The sequence below is a fragment of the Arachis hypogaea genome, chromosome 17, assembly GCF_003086295.3.
Source record: "Arachis hypogaea cultivar Tifrunner chromosome 17, arahy.Tifrunner.gnm2.J5K5, whole genome shotgun sequence".
Taxonomy (NCBI): domain Eukaryota; kingdom Viridiplantae; phylum Streptophyta; class Magnoliopsida; order Fabales; family Fabaceae; genus Arachis; species Arachis hypogaea.
In genome coordinates, this window is record NC_092052.1 from 5,131,307 (window position 1) to 5,144,957 (window position 13,651).

Genomic DNA, 13,651 nt, shown 5'->3' on the forward strand with positions numbered 1-13,651 from the left:
ATATGACTGTTTTAGTTATCCTAAGAACAAGGACTCTCCCATTTGGAGGTGTCTTTGCAAGGCTTGGGAAGTGTTGAAGGATGGGTTTGCTTGGTGTATTGGAGATTTGAACCAGAATTTTTGGTTTTCTAGCTGGAGGAAAGAAGGACGGTTATCTAATGAGATCGATTATGTTCACATTTTTTATTCGAATCTCCGAATACAGGATATTTGGTCGGTTGGTAGGTGGCATTTGGATACTCTTTATTCTCCTTTATCTCAAAATCTGAAAGATAATATTCTTTCTTACAATCCAGATGAACAAGCAGGTCCGGAAGTGGGTTGGTATTGGAGTGGGTCTGCTGCCAAAGTCTATAACTCTCGCAATGGTTACTTGTGGTTGTGTAAGCAGCTGTTTGGTTGGGAGGAGCGGGAGAATTGGCTTTGGCTTTGGCGCCAGCTTGTTCCGAAAAAGCATAAATTTTTGGCTTGGTTGTGTCTTAAGGAGGCTATTCCTACTGCAAGTTTTTGCTTTAGAAGAGGGATGTCGTCATCGGATAAGTGTCCAAGATGTCTTTCTAGCCAGGAATCGGTTTTACATTGTATTCGGGATTGTCCCAAAGCTCAGCTTGTCTGGCATAGGTTGGATATTTCTTGTCATCCTTTTGATTTGAAGAACTGGTTCTTGTATCATAGCAGAGAGCATCCGTTCAAGTTCTTTTCGGGACTTTGGTGGATATGGCGAGTAAGGAATAATGACATCTTTAATCCCGATGAAACTTGGCCTCCGGAAAAAGTGATTTGTCTGGCATTAACTTCAGAAAAGGAGCTTAGGAATATATTTGAATTGCAACGTATGTCCCTTCCCTCTACTCTAAATGGTTTTTGGAATCCCCATCCATTGGTACTTTTAAGATTAATTGTGATGCTAGTTATTTTGGTTCGGGTGATAGTGTTGGTTTTGCTTGTGTTATTAGAGATTGTAATGGGAGCTGGCAAAGGGGGTGTTTGGGAATGATTGAGAGTAATAGTATTCTTCAAGGAGAATTGTTTGCTATTTGGAGAGGATATCTCTTAGCTTGGGATGTGGGTCAACGAGATGTTATTTATGAGACGGATTGTGTGGAAGCATTTAATCTTGTTACTCAAGATGGTTTTGGGTTTATTGATCCACTGGTGCTCAAAATAAGAGATATCATGCATTAGAATTGGCGGGTTGACTTTCGTTTGATTATGAGAGATGCAAACACGGTGGCAGATACTATGGCAAAGATGGCGATGAAGTTACAACTTTCGCATGTGGAGCTTCTTTCACCTTGGGAGGAGTTTAAGAGTAGTCTTAAACGAGACTGTCCCTCTATTTAGGCAGTTCCTTGTTTTGTTTGTTTTGTTTTTCTTTGTTTAATTTATTTCAGTCACAAAAAAAAAAAAAACACTTAAAAATTATTTTATGCTTTAATATCAATAAAATATCTAAGATTTCATTACGAATTATCTAAAAAATATTTTATATATTATATATAATGTGTATGTCATGTGTCTTACAAAAACTTGAAATTAGTTTGTTTACGTGTTCTAGCTGTGTTATGTTCATGCTTCATAAATACCAACACTTATTTTATTACTTTTAGAATTTAGAGTGACTTTATTTCTAACACTTAAACTCCTCTTTTTATCTTTTAGGTGTCTAATTATTACTTATTTTTAAATATTATTCAAATAACATCAATTTATTTATTTATTTTCCTTTGAAAACAAAGATAAGAAGTTTTGTGTCATGATCAAAGGCTGAGAAATAAGAGCCAAAATTTGTTATCGTGGGGGAAGATATGCACCAATTTTGTCAACCCAAAATGGAGCACCTTCTGAAAAAAAAAAAGCTCTTAATCATAGAGGGAAAAAGATATCTAACACAAGCAATCCAAAATCCACGTCCATATTGCTGTTAATTGAATCTCTAACAATTATTCATGAATTTTTTTTTCTTTTGAGATTGCTCGTTGATAGGTTTTTCTAAATATATTCTTTTAGAAAATTAATAAATCAAATTATTTTTAATTATTTTTAGGAATATATTCAATTGCTGTATTACTTAAAAGAAAATCCCTCTAATTTGATGTGGCCTATGACATATGCAGTTTGTTAATGTTGGCTATAAAGTTGCTTTATTGACCATAAAAAATGTTACTTTAATAGTTTAATTTATATTGTTACATTACAATGTAGTGAACCCATCGTGACTATATTAAGGGGGAGATTATTATTTCTGATTTTCCATTTGTTCAGGTGCTTCAGATAACTTGTTAGATTTGATTAATTAACACTTACTACTGATTTGAGGCGGATAATTGGGATTACAAAGTCAAAGGAATTGTTATGAGCATATAATTTTTTTTTTTTTTAGTCAGGACCAACCCAATTTTAAGTATCTCAAATGAATTGGACAACCCCAATTCTAGGTACAAGTACACATACCTACACACTCCTCGTATACTTACCAATTTTTTCTCCTCGGATGCAGTCGGTAGGAGTTGAGCCCGAGACCTTTGAGATGGGAAGGGGGCAGATTGCCGTGTGAGTTAAAGCTCATTAGCAGCATATAATTAAACATAACAAAAGAAGGTAGATTTAGGGGCCTACGAGTAGTGGTGTCAATATGTTTGGCCCTATAGGGCTTTGGTCCTACTTTATAGGGTCAGAAGAATAAAAATCCTATAACTAATAGGGTTAAATTTTTAAAAAGCTCTCGGGGCTAAAAGTTCTCGTGGCCTCGTGGGCCAAAAGTCGTAAGGCTAATCCATGGATTACCTAATCCTTCTTTTTTTTTTTTTTAATACATTCTCTCTATCTCAATAATACACATAACACTTATTAAAAGTTATTAGTTTATTCTATCATTTTGTCATTTTTATGCGTAGAAAATAAAAAAAAATTAAAAAATAAATGTTAATAATGTGCATTAATTATATTAAATCCAACTTTTAACTATATACATCAAAAAATCAAACATAGCATTCACTATCTTATCACCCTTCTTTTTACTCTTTAGTATCTACCATCAATAATACTTTGTTCATAAGTCTAAAGGTGAACTTGAGGATACTATGACTACACTACTTGAGTGGCAAAGTCATTCTAACCCTGAAGGTTCAGCTTACCATTTCAATTCAAAAGTGAAACACCATGCGTAAGAACTAGTTCTAAGTTCATAGACATGAGTGAAAAGTTAATCTTATAGACCGAGCAAAATTCAAAGTGACATGGTCTTAAACAGTAATAGTAATGCTAGTTGAAAGCTTAAACATTGCAGAGCAAAATGTATGGCAATCATCAAAATTCTATATAAACCCAAATTAATTATTTAGCTAAAGTGTAGGCTACTTATCAAAACTCTGTAGTCATGAACATGTATGCATATCGATGTCGACATTTATGTTGTCATTCAAAACTAGAAAAGAAGGCCAATGTATAGCTAAGATCATTATAGTGATCAAATAATAAGACTCACAAGGAGCCTCTAAGTACTTGGTAAAAGAAATACACAACTAAGTAAAAACATGATGAAGCAATTTTGTATGGAAAATATAAAAGACTTCAACTTTTCAATGCATTTGATGAAGCAAAAGTTTGAAACTTATCCTAATCTTGATTCCTTAACTAGTTGCTTTAACAAAACCTTTAAAACCATTTGCATAATTGCATCACCTGTGGTGCACCTCAGAACCTAAAAAACCTTGAACTCAATCATTAACAGGTTACTCCCTGAATTTTACAAAAAGTTTTTAAATAAATGAGATAGAAAACTCACCAAACACATGAAATAACCACTCAACAGGAAAACTATTTCAGATTGTATTTCATAACCACGTTTCAATTTAAATTAATTCTTTTTTTCATTAAGTGAAATGTACTGCTTAACAACTTGAATTTGTTGGGCACAATCAACTAATCAAAAAATATAATAAAGTATGAAACATGTATATTATTTTAGGGCTATTTTGATTTTTGTTGGGAGGGTTTAATTAAGCTTGGACTTACAAAATATAATTTTATAATTTTTGGGAATGTGGGCTAGAATTATTTTGGAGGGTTGAAGGCTAACCCTAAAATTTGGGCTAAATTGACACTATTACCTAGGAGGGAGAATATAAATTGAATTATTGTTTAATTTTTATATATTGATAATACAAAATATTTTATATCATTATTTAATTCTATCTGTTCTTTTAAATGAGTATTTAAACTGTCAATATAAAAAAATAAGGTGAATGCTACCATATCCTCTCTAAAATAAAGGATAAATTACCCTGTGATATATAGTATTTATAATTACAATTAAGTTGAATATTAACCATAATAATTAGGTATATGTTCTCTACTTTTCTTTCTCTTTCTTGTGATTATTTAAATTTAGTTTAGCACCACCAGTTTATGGTGGTGGTGGTGGCTGTCACCGCCAGAGAAATCTCTCTGCGGTGAACTCACAAACCCATCAATAAGGTGCATACTATTCAGCTCGTTACACGTGGCAACATTTGTGCTATCGAGGTATGGAGAATCTTTGCTACATAGGCACAACTCCTTTCCAACCTCAGCGTACACCCACTGCGTCTCTTCCACCCTCTTCTTTATGGTGATAACATCCTCGGAGTTCACTATTCGCAAAACTTTTGTCCCATGAAAGTGATTAAATTCTTGTGCATAATTGTCACCTCATCTTACAAATCCTATTGTCTGCAATTGAATTCGATTTGATCTCCTCGACAACAATGTTTTTAATCTCATGAGGATCCGAATCTGCTATCCCTTGAAACTTGTATTTGACATCATCAACAACAATGTCTTTAACTGTGTTTATGACTTGAGGATCTCAAGAATCTTTCCAAATGTCTTTATGACTTCTATCATTACGGACCATAAGCTCTCCTCTACCTTCAAGTGCATCAATTGCATTCGTAAAGATCTCTTTCACTTCATAAAACTCATATGGTAAATCACTTTCAATATATATATATAAGGGTAATTTATCCTTTATTTTAGAGAGAATATGATAGAATTTATCAAAAAATAACTATTTTTGTTTATGTGACATTAGGCTAATTTTTTTTATATTGGAAAATTGGCGTGTATGTCTTCAATATGGAGTGTTTTTTTTTAAAATTGCTATTAAACAAATTAGACAATCAAATTTGTTAAAAAGAAGAGAGGAAAATAAAATTTGAGATCCGATTTGAATGAGGTATACAAATCTAAGGATCAGATTCGTGCATTATAAAAATTTTAAAAGTTTAAATACACAAATCTGATGGTCAGATGAGTTTTAAATAACAAAGAGCAATGCTACATGACTAGCAAATATTATTATTTTTTACTAGAAATAATTTCCACTTATATTTACATATGTTTTACATACAAAAAATATATAATTTGCACTTATATATATAGTTTGTACCTATATTTTTCAGAATTTATACACATAAATTAATAAAATAACAATTTAGTATTTATATTAGCAAATAATGACAAAAAATACTAAAAATTACTGGCCCTAAAAAATTTCTCAACTTAATATACGTGAGTTGTGTATGTATTGTTGAATTTCTAAAGCTTCTATAGACTATTATTTTAAACCACTATATTAGGTATAGACTAAAATTATCTACTAAAATCAGTTACTAATATAAAATATATATTGAAATATAAAATATACAATTAAAATGAGTTAATAACACATGAATTTATATACAAATAATATTTTTGTATCAGCAATACTAGAAAGTCAATATATTTTGTGATTTATAATTATTAATTAGTCATTTTTAATATTTTTATTAGTATAAAATTACATCTAATAATATAAAATTACACATTTTTTTATAATTAAATATTAACTAAATTTTAATAAAAATGTTAATCCCTAAAATTTTCTCTTGTATTTTTAAGGGTCAAGATGAGAGTGCTTCTCTTATTTTTGAGCTCTCTTAACCGGTGCATATAATCTAGTACTCTAAAGCATAAAACTATAATTATAGTGACACTAAAGATAACAAAACCCTATTTAACCAGAGATATATAACAGCTACACTCGCACCTATACCTAGACCCAAAAAATAAAAAATAAAAAATACATAGTAAAGAATTGTCTTAGTCATTTGAAACTACCTGTTTTTGTTTTAAATATTTTACTTTTAGCTAAAATTGTAAGTTTTATTACCAGAACCGTTGGTAATCCTTCGTTAAAATTTGACTAATTTTACTGACGGTTAGAATGTTTGTATAGGACGACTATATAATTAATCCAAAAAATAATTAATTATACCGGTTTAACCGTTGGTAATAATAAATTATTTTTTATTTGTCAACGACAAAATCGTCTGTGATAATCAATAATGTATTTTTTTAATTTTATTATTATTGGCAGTCCAACCGTTAGTAATACCCAATTTATTTTAATATTTTAAACTTGTTTTACTAATTGAAATTCAAAAAATTATAAATACAAATGAAATTATAATTATTTATCACAAAAAAATATTATAAACAAATAAAACTAATACAAAATTTGCAAATGTCACTAATTAACTAAAAAAAACAAATACATCAAAAATAGTTATCGTCGAAGAACATTTGATCGTCGTCATCAACATCGTGCTCGATGTTGGAGGGTCATCATCTGAAAGGAGGGCTACCTAGCTCGTCAACTCAAGGTCTATGGCGGCTGCCGTCACCAATGTTTGATGTGAAGCGAAAGGATGGGAAAGCTGCACATTGCTAGAAAAATTATTCTGTATAGATCGCATAAATGTGCGTGTTAAGCTAGCTAAACTTTTAAGAAATTTCGACAGAATTTTACCTATAATAAAAATATTCTAGATTTTAAATTTTATTTCATCTCAAATTTTCAAATGGTACACATTATTATATCAGAACATTTAGTTAACAAAATTAAACAATATGCAATTACCTTTGTCATTATATTCTTAACCATTCCAATGACTTCATTCCATATATATAAAAAAAATACAGATAAATTTTCCTAGCAAACAAACGACAAGAGCAATATACTTGTATAAAACATTATTTTATCTTTTCTTCTTGGCGACTTTTGATTATAATGTTTAATTTTAATATTTATTTTTTAATTGTGATTATATGTTATGTAGATTGAATTTGATATCTTATATCTATTTTTTAAAAGAATTTCTAAAACATTTTGGAATCATATATGGAGTATATTTTATTTTTCTGTGTGTAATTAATAGTTTAAAAAATCGATTTTGAGTTATTTATGTAATTAAATAAATTTGATTATAATATTTGAAATATATTATAATTATATAAAAATGAAAAATAAAATAAATATCATATATATAGTGACAGATAAAAAACATTTAACAATAAAGACAATAATATATATATATAACATGATAATAAAGTAATATTTATAATAATTTAATATAATAGAAGTAAATTTAATAATATAGTAAAAATAAATAAATATTATTATTATATATTATAAATTTTTTTTTAATATAGTGGAGGCACTTGCCCTCACACCATTCCACACACATATATATAAATTTATTATATATTATTAATTTTACAATAAAAATATGTCATATGTCATTTTTTTATTGTAATTAAAATCCAATTTTTTTTCTAAAATTAAAAAATTTTACCCATTTTTCTACTAATTTTATAACAAAAATATAACACATGTTACTCCTTCATTGCAATTAAAATCAAATCTTTCTCACAAAAATTAAAGAGTTCTTCCCTCTTCTCTACTAATTTTACAACCAAAATGTACCACATATTATTTTTTTTGCAATTGAAATCAAATCTTTCCCTCTAAAATAAAAGAGTTCTCTCCTCCTCCCTCTTCCTTTATCTATAGGGATGTCAAAATGGGCGGGCTTTGCCTCTAAAATTAAGTCCGTTTAAATTTCGAGTTAAACGGGTTTACCCTGATTAACCCGAAAAAAATGACGGGTTAAACGGGCTAGCCTGCGGGCTAATTAAACGGGTGGCCCATATATATATATATATATATTTTTACATTTTTTTCAAAAAAAAGTAGTACTGTTAGCTGATATTTCTCTCGATCCAACCCGAAAATCTGACCCATCAACTAAAAAAAATATTATTTTTAAAAATTTTTTACCTAAAAGTAATATTTTTTGTCAAAATATTTTTCTAAAAATAAAATTAAATGATAAACGGGCTGACTCGTTTAACCCATTGGGCTGACTATAAACGGTCTGGGATAGAAAATTCTGGCCCGCGAATAAAGCGGGCTTAAACGGGTCAGCCCATTTAACCCACAGGTTTAATGGGCTGGGCCTAAATGGATGGGCTAGCCCGTTTGACAGCCCTATTTATCTATCACTCTCATTCTTTCAACCACTCTATCTATTTTATATATCATTATCAATAGGAATGACTAATTACTAATTTGACAATCAAAATGTGCAACATGATATTCTTTAATTGTATTAAAATTAAAATTAAAATTGAAATTAAAATATACATATATTATGTATCATATATTACTATCTAATTTAATAATCAAATGTGTCACATGACACTCTCTTATTAAAATTGAGAGAAAATATTTTTTTCAAAATCAATAAACTCCCTTCCTAAATTTTCTCATCTACCTCTCTCCATTTTTCTATTTCTCTCTACTATTTTTACTCTATATGTAATTTATATTTTATCTTAATAATTTGACAAATCAAAATATGTCATCTGATATTTTTTTACAAATAAAATAAATTTTTTTCTTCTAAAATTAACAAACTCTCACTCTCATTCTTCATTTTTATCTTTCTCTCTCTTTCCTCTTATTCTCTATTTTTGCTATCTTTCTCTTCTACAGAAAACAAAATTAACAAAATAATATAATTTAAATAAAAAATATTATTATTATTATTATTGTTATTATATACATAGGTTTTTAATTTTTTATTTAGTTTTAAATTTTCACCTTTTTAATCTATATTTTCATTTCTCTTCTTTCAAATATTTATTACATATAATTTGGAGAGAATACTAATGTTATAATTAAAAGTCAGAATCAATATTCAATTGTTTTAAAAAAAATTAATTTTGAGTTAATTTTATAATTATTAGTATAATCTTTTATGTTAATATTTATTTATATTTTTATTTACATAGAGAGAAAAATATTATTTTTAAATAGCAAGTATAAAAGTTAATTATTTTTATTTGTGCAATAGACTTAATAGTTAACACCTAATTAAATATAAAAGTATACACGTTAAATTATTTTAAATTTTAGATAACGAATGTTAAAATTAATTATTAATAAAAAATTAGACTTTTTCATATAAAAATAATAACTAAAAATCTTATTACTTTATTTTTTATTTACAGATACCTTGGTCTTCTTAGTCAGAGACTTTTGTCAACTTATGACTTTTTTTTTTGTAAAAGTAGTTTGATTTTATAAATCTTTTGTGCCATGCATAATCTATACTGTCAAAACAAAATGGTTCGTAATTTTAAAAGATTTATATTCTCTTAATGTTATTACGGGTAAAAATATTAGTTACTATCTAATTTAATAACAAAATGTGTCACGTGACACTCTTATTAAATTTAAGAGAACATATTTCTCTCCAAATAAAATTAATAAACCCTTTTCCTAAATTCTCTTATCTACCTCTCTCCTTTTTTTCTATTTCTCTTTATCTTTCCTACTCTATATATAATTTATTATATATTTATATATTATTATCTAATTTAATAACCAAATATGTCACATGACATTCTCTTATTAAAATTGAGAGAAAATATTTTTTTTCAAAATTAATAAACTTCCTTCCTAAATTCTCTCATCTATCTCTCTCCCTTTTTCTATTTCTCTCTACCCTTCCCACTTTATATATAATTTATAATTTATATTTTATATTAGTAATTTGAGAAATCAAAATAAGTCATCCGATATTTTTTTTATTATAATTAAGATAAATTTTTTTCTTTCAAAATTAACAAACTCCCTCTCTCAGTCTTCATCTTTATCTTTCTCTCTCTTTTCTCTCATCCTTAAGTTTTTCTATCTTTTTGTTCTACAAAAAATAAAATTAACAAAATAATATAATTCAAACAAAAAATATTATTATTATTATATACATAATTTTTTAGTTTTAAATTTTTACTACTTATCTTTTTAATCTATATTTTTATTTCTCTTCTTTTAAATATTTATTAAATATTCTTTGGAGAGAATACTAATGTTATGATTAAAAGTTAAAATCAAGATTCAATTGTTTAAAAAAAATTAATTTTGAGTTAATTTTATAACTATCAATATAATTTTTTTATGCTAACATCTAATTATATTTTTATATATAGAGAGAGAAAAAATATTATTTTTAAATAACAAGCATAAAAATTAATTATTTTTATTTGTACAACAGACTTAACATTTAATAAAAAAATATACAAGTTAACTCGTTGATAACGAATATTAAAATTAATTATTAGTAATAAATTAAACTCTTTCACATGAAAATGACAACTAAAAATCTTATTATTTTATTTTTTATCTATAAAGATCTTGATCTTCTTAGTCGACGGAGACTTTTGTTTCCTACGATATTTTTGTAAAAATTATTTAATTTTATAAATTTTTTGTATCATAATCTATAATATTAAGATAAAATTGACATAATTTTAAAATATTTATATTTCTGTAATATAATTACAGACAAAAGTACTAGTTATTTATTTTTTAAATACATAGAGGAGCATACGTTGCGCTTGCCATTGACGAAAAGTCAAAATTGATGAAATAAGGATTCTCTCTTAAATATTTAGTTCAATATCTATCATTAATATTGTAACAAAAGACAGATTCTTCTTAATTTGGAATGCTGTGACTACGCATGGATGCATGCATTCAAAAACATAATATATTTTAGGAAATCAAATGTTAGTTTTCAACAAACATTTAATGACAATAAATGATAAATAAAATAAATATATCTCTAGATGTGAAGAAGAAGCATTGGCTACCATTGGATTGCATCCAACGATCACAAATAACCTTATCAATAAAATAGTCAATATAGCCATTATTACTTTTTGAATATGTGTTTGTTCATTGTTTGTTGACCTTAAAAATAAAAAATAGAGAAAATGATACTTTTCTCTTTTATTAGAGGTTTAAATAATATTTTTTTTCTTTTTGTTTATAAAATATACCTATATTATCTTGTTCTATAATATTAAATTAAAATAACATACAATTTAATTAGTATATTTGACCAAAATATTTGTTAGTAATTATTAAAATTATATATAGAAATTAGTGATAATGATCGGTTGATAATAATAATATAAAATATACATTCATTATTATAATTGTTTTATTTATTTTTAATATTTTATCACATAATATAAAATATTTAACTTGTTACAAAAATATGTAATTTAAACTTTTGTATATATTTTATGATTAACAATAAAATATTTAAAATAAATAACTTTAAATTAATAATCATGAAATATATAAAACATTTAAACTAAATATTTGTGTGATAAATTAAAATATTTTATATCATGTGATAATATATCAAAAATAAATAAAAATTATTTCAATAATAATAAATATATTTTATATTTTATATTATTATTATTATTATTAATAGTATTATTATTATTTGACTCAACTAAATAATTATCATTATATATAAACTATAATGTTTGTCAATAGATATTTTGGTCAAATGGACAATTTTTAATCTTACAAAAAGAGTATACATTTTATAAATAAAAAAGAAAAAAGAGTCATGTAGATATTTCTCAAAAAATGAGAGTGTTATTTTTTTTAAAATTAATATAAAAAATTTAATTTCAACCACTTTCAGTATAAAAAGTTTTACACAAAAATAATCAATTTTATTGTCAACAACTCAACATAATTAAAAGTAATTAATTTTTAATTCTTTACTTAAAATTTTTATTTAAATATATAAATTTAATTAAATAATTATGTAAAACTTTTTACATTATTATTAGTGTATCAAAATTAAACTGGCAAAACAAAATCTCATAAAATTTTATTAATACTAGCGTTGCGACCCATTAATAAATACCTATTGGATCACTTTTTTATATTTTAGGAATTAATATAATTTATTAAATTAAAATGTTAAAAGTATTATTAACTTATACTTTTTAGAAAAATAATAATGTCACTCACAGATGTTAAATTAAATTAGTTTTATAAGAGAGAGAGAGAACAAAAATAGGTGAAAAAAAAATCAAAAAGTAGTTAACAAAATACAAACACCTTTAATTCTCTTTATAATAAATATATATTAGACAGTGTTGTATATCTCACTAACTCACTATATAGAATTCGTATTATATATCATGAATATAATAATATATACAAGAAAAAACCTGATAAGAAAATAATAAATAAAAACACAGTCGTTAATGTATTAATTTATTACTTAATTTGAAGTTTATATTAAATAATACTTATCAATTATTTATAGATATGATTTTATTATTTTAAGAATTTAATTTTGATACACTGTCAGTATATGCGTAAAACTATTTCATACATGTATCCAATCACATAACGTCATATTAGCAAAAATAATTATTTTTTATATTGAACCTCGTGAATGATAATCTAAGAGAACGATTGTGATTGTACAATTGTATAAAAAATTTTAGTCACCAAAAAAAATTTTAGTCACCAAAAAAAAATTGTATAAAAAATTTTATACTGTCAATATATCAAAATTAAACTCTTATTTTAAATGATATATACAATACTTTGTATTCCTATTGGTAAAAGGTCACTCTGAAATATAGCTTGTTATAGAAGAAAAGACATATTGTTCTCTCCACAGATCAGGTATATGCCAGACTCCAAAATATAATAAAAATAAATATATTCTTTGAAATAGTTAATTTAAGAAAAAAAAGTATATTTTTTGTCATTGATATTTTTCAAAAATTTTAAAAATATCCCTAAGTTTTATTTTATTTTAAATTTATCTAAAAATTTTTTAATTTGCATCAAATACATATCTGATAGCTAAATTTTCAAAAAAAGAAAAGGATAATCCAGCAATAATGCATGGCAACTATCTCTGGTTTACTTATTGCTGAATTAGTCTCAAATTTTTTGAAAAATTAGCCGTCAGATGTATATTTGATGTAAATATTTTTTTTTTAAATAAAATTAAAACAAAATAAAACTTAAAAATATTTTTAAAATTTTTAACAAATTTTAGAGACAAAAAATATACTTTATCCATATTTAAAAGTATAATGTTAATATAAATAGTTAAAAATATATTAATGTAATAAAAAATACTTAATTCATCTTAATTTGTTATTAATTAACTATTATAACTGACATTGAAATTTATTTATTATCTATTACTCATATATTTAGTAAGTATTCTATCTTATCTTATATATAATGAAAGTATGTTAATCTTATTTATTATTAACATTTTACATTTAATTTATCATTTATATTCTTAATACTTTTTACTTATCTTTTTTAAATTTTATTTTAGATATTAAATTATTTTTTTTACTTGTTAAATGTATGTGTGTCAATGAAATCCTCCTCCATTTGTTACTATTTGTTTAATTGTTTAATAACAATTTTATA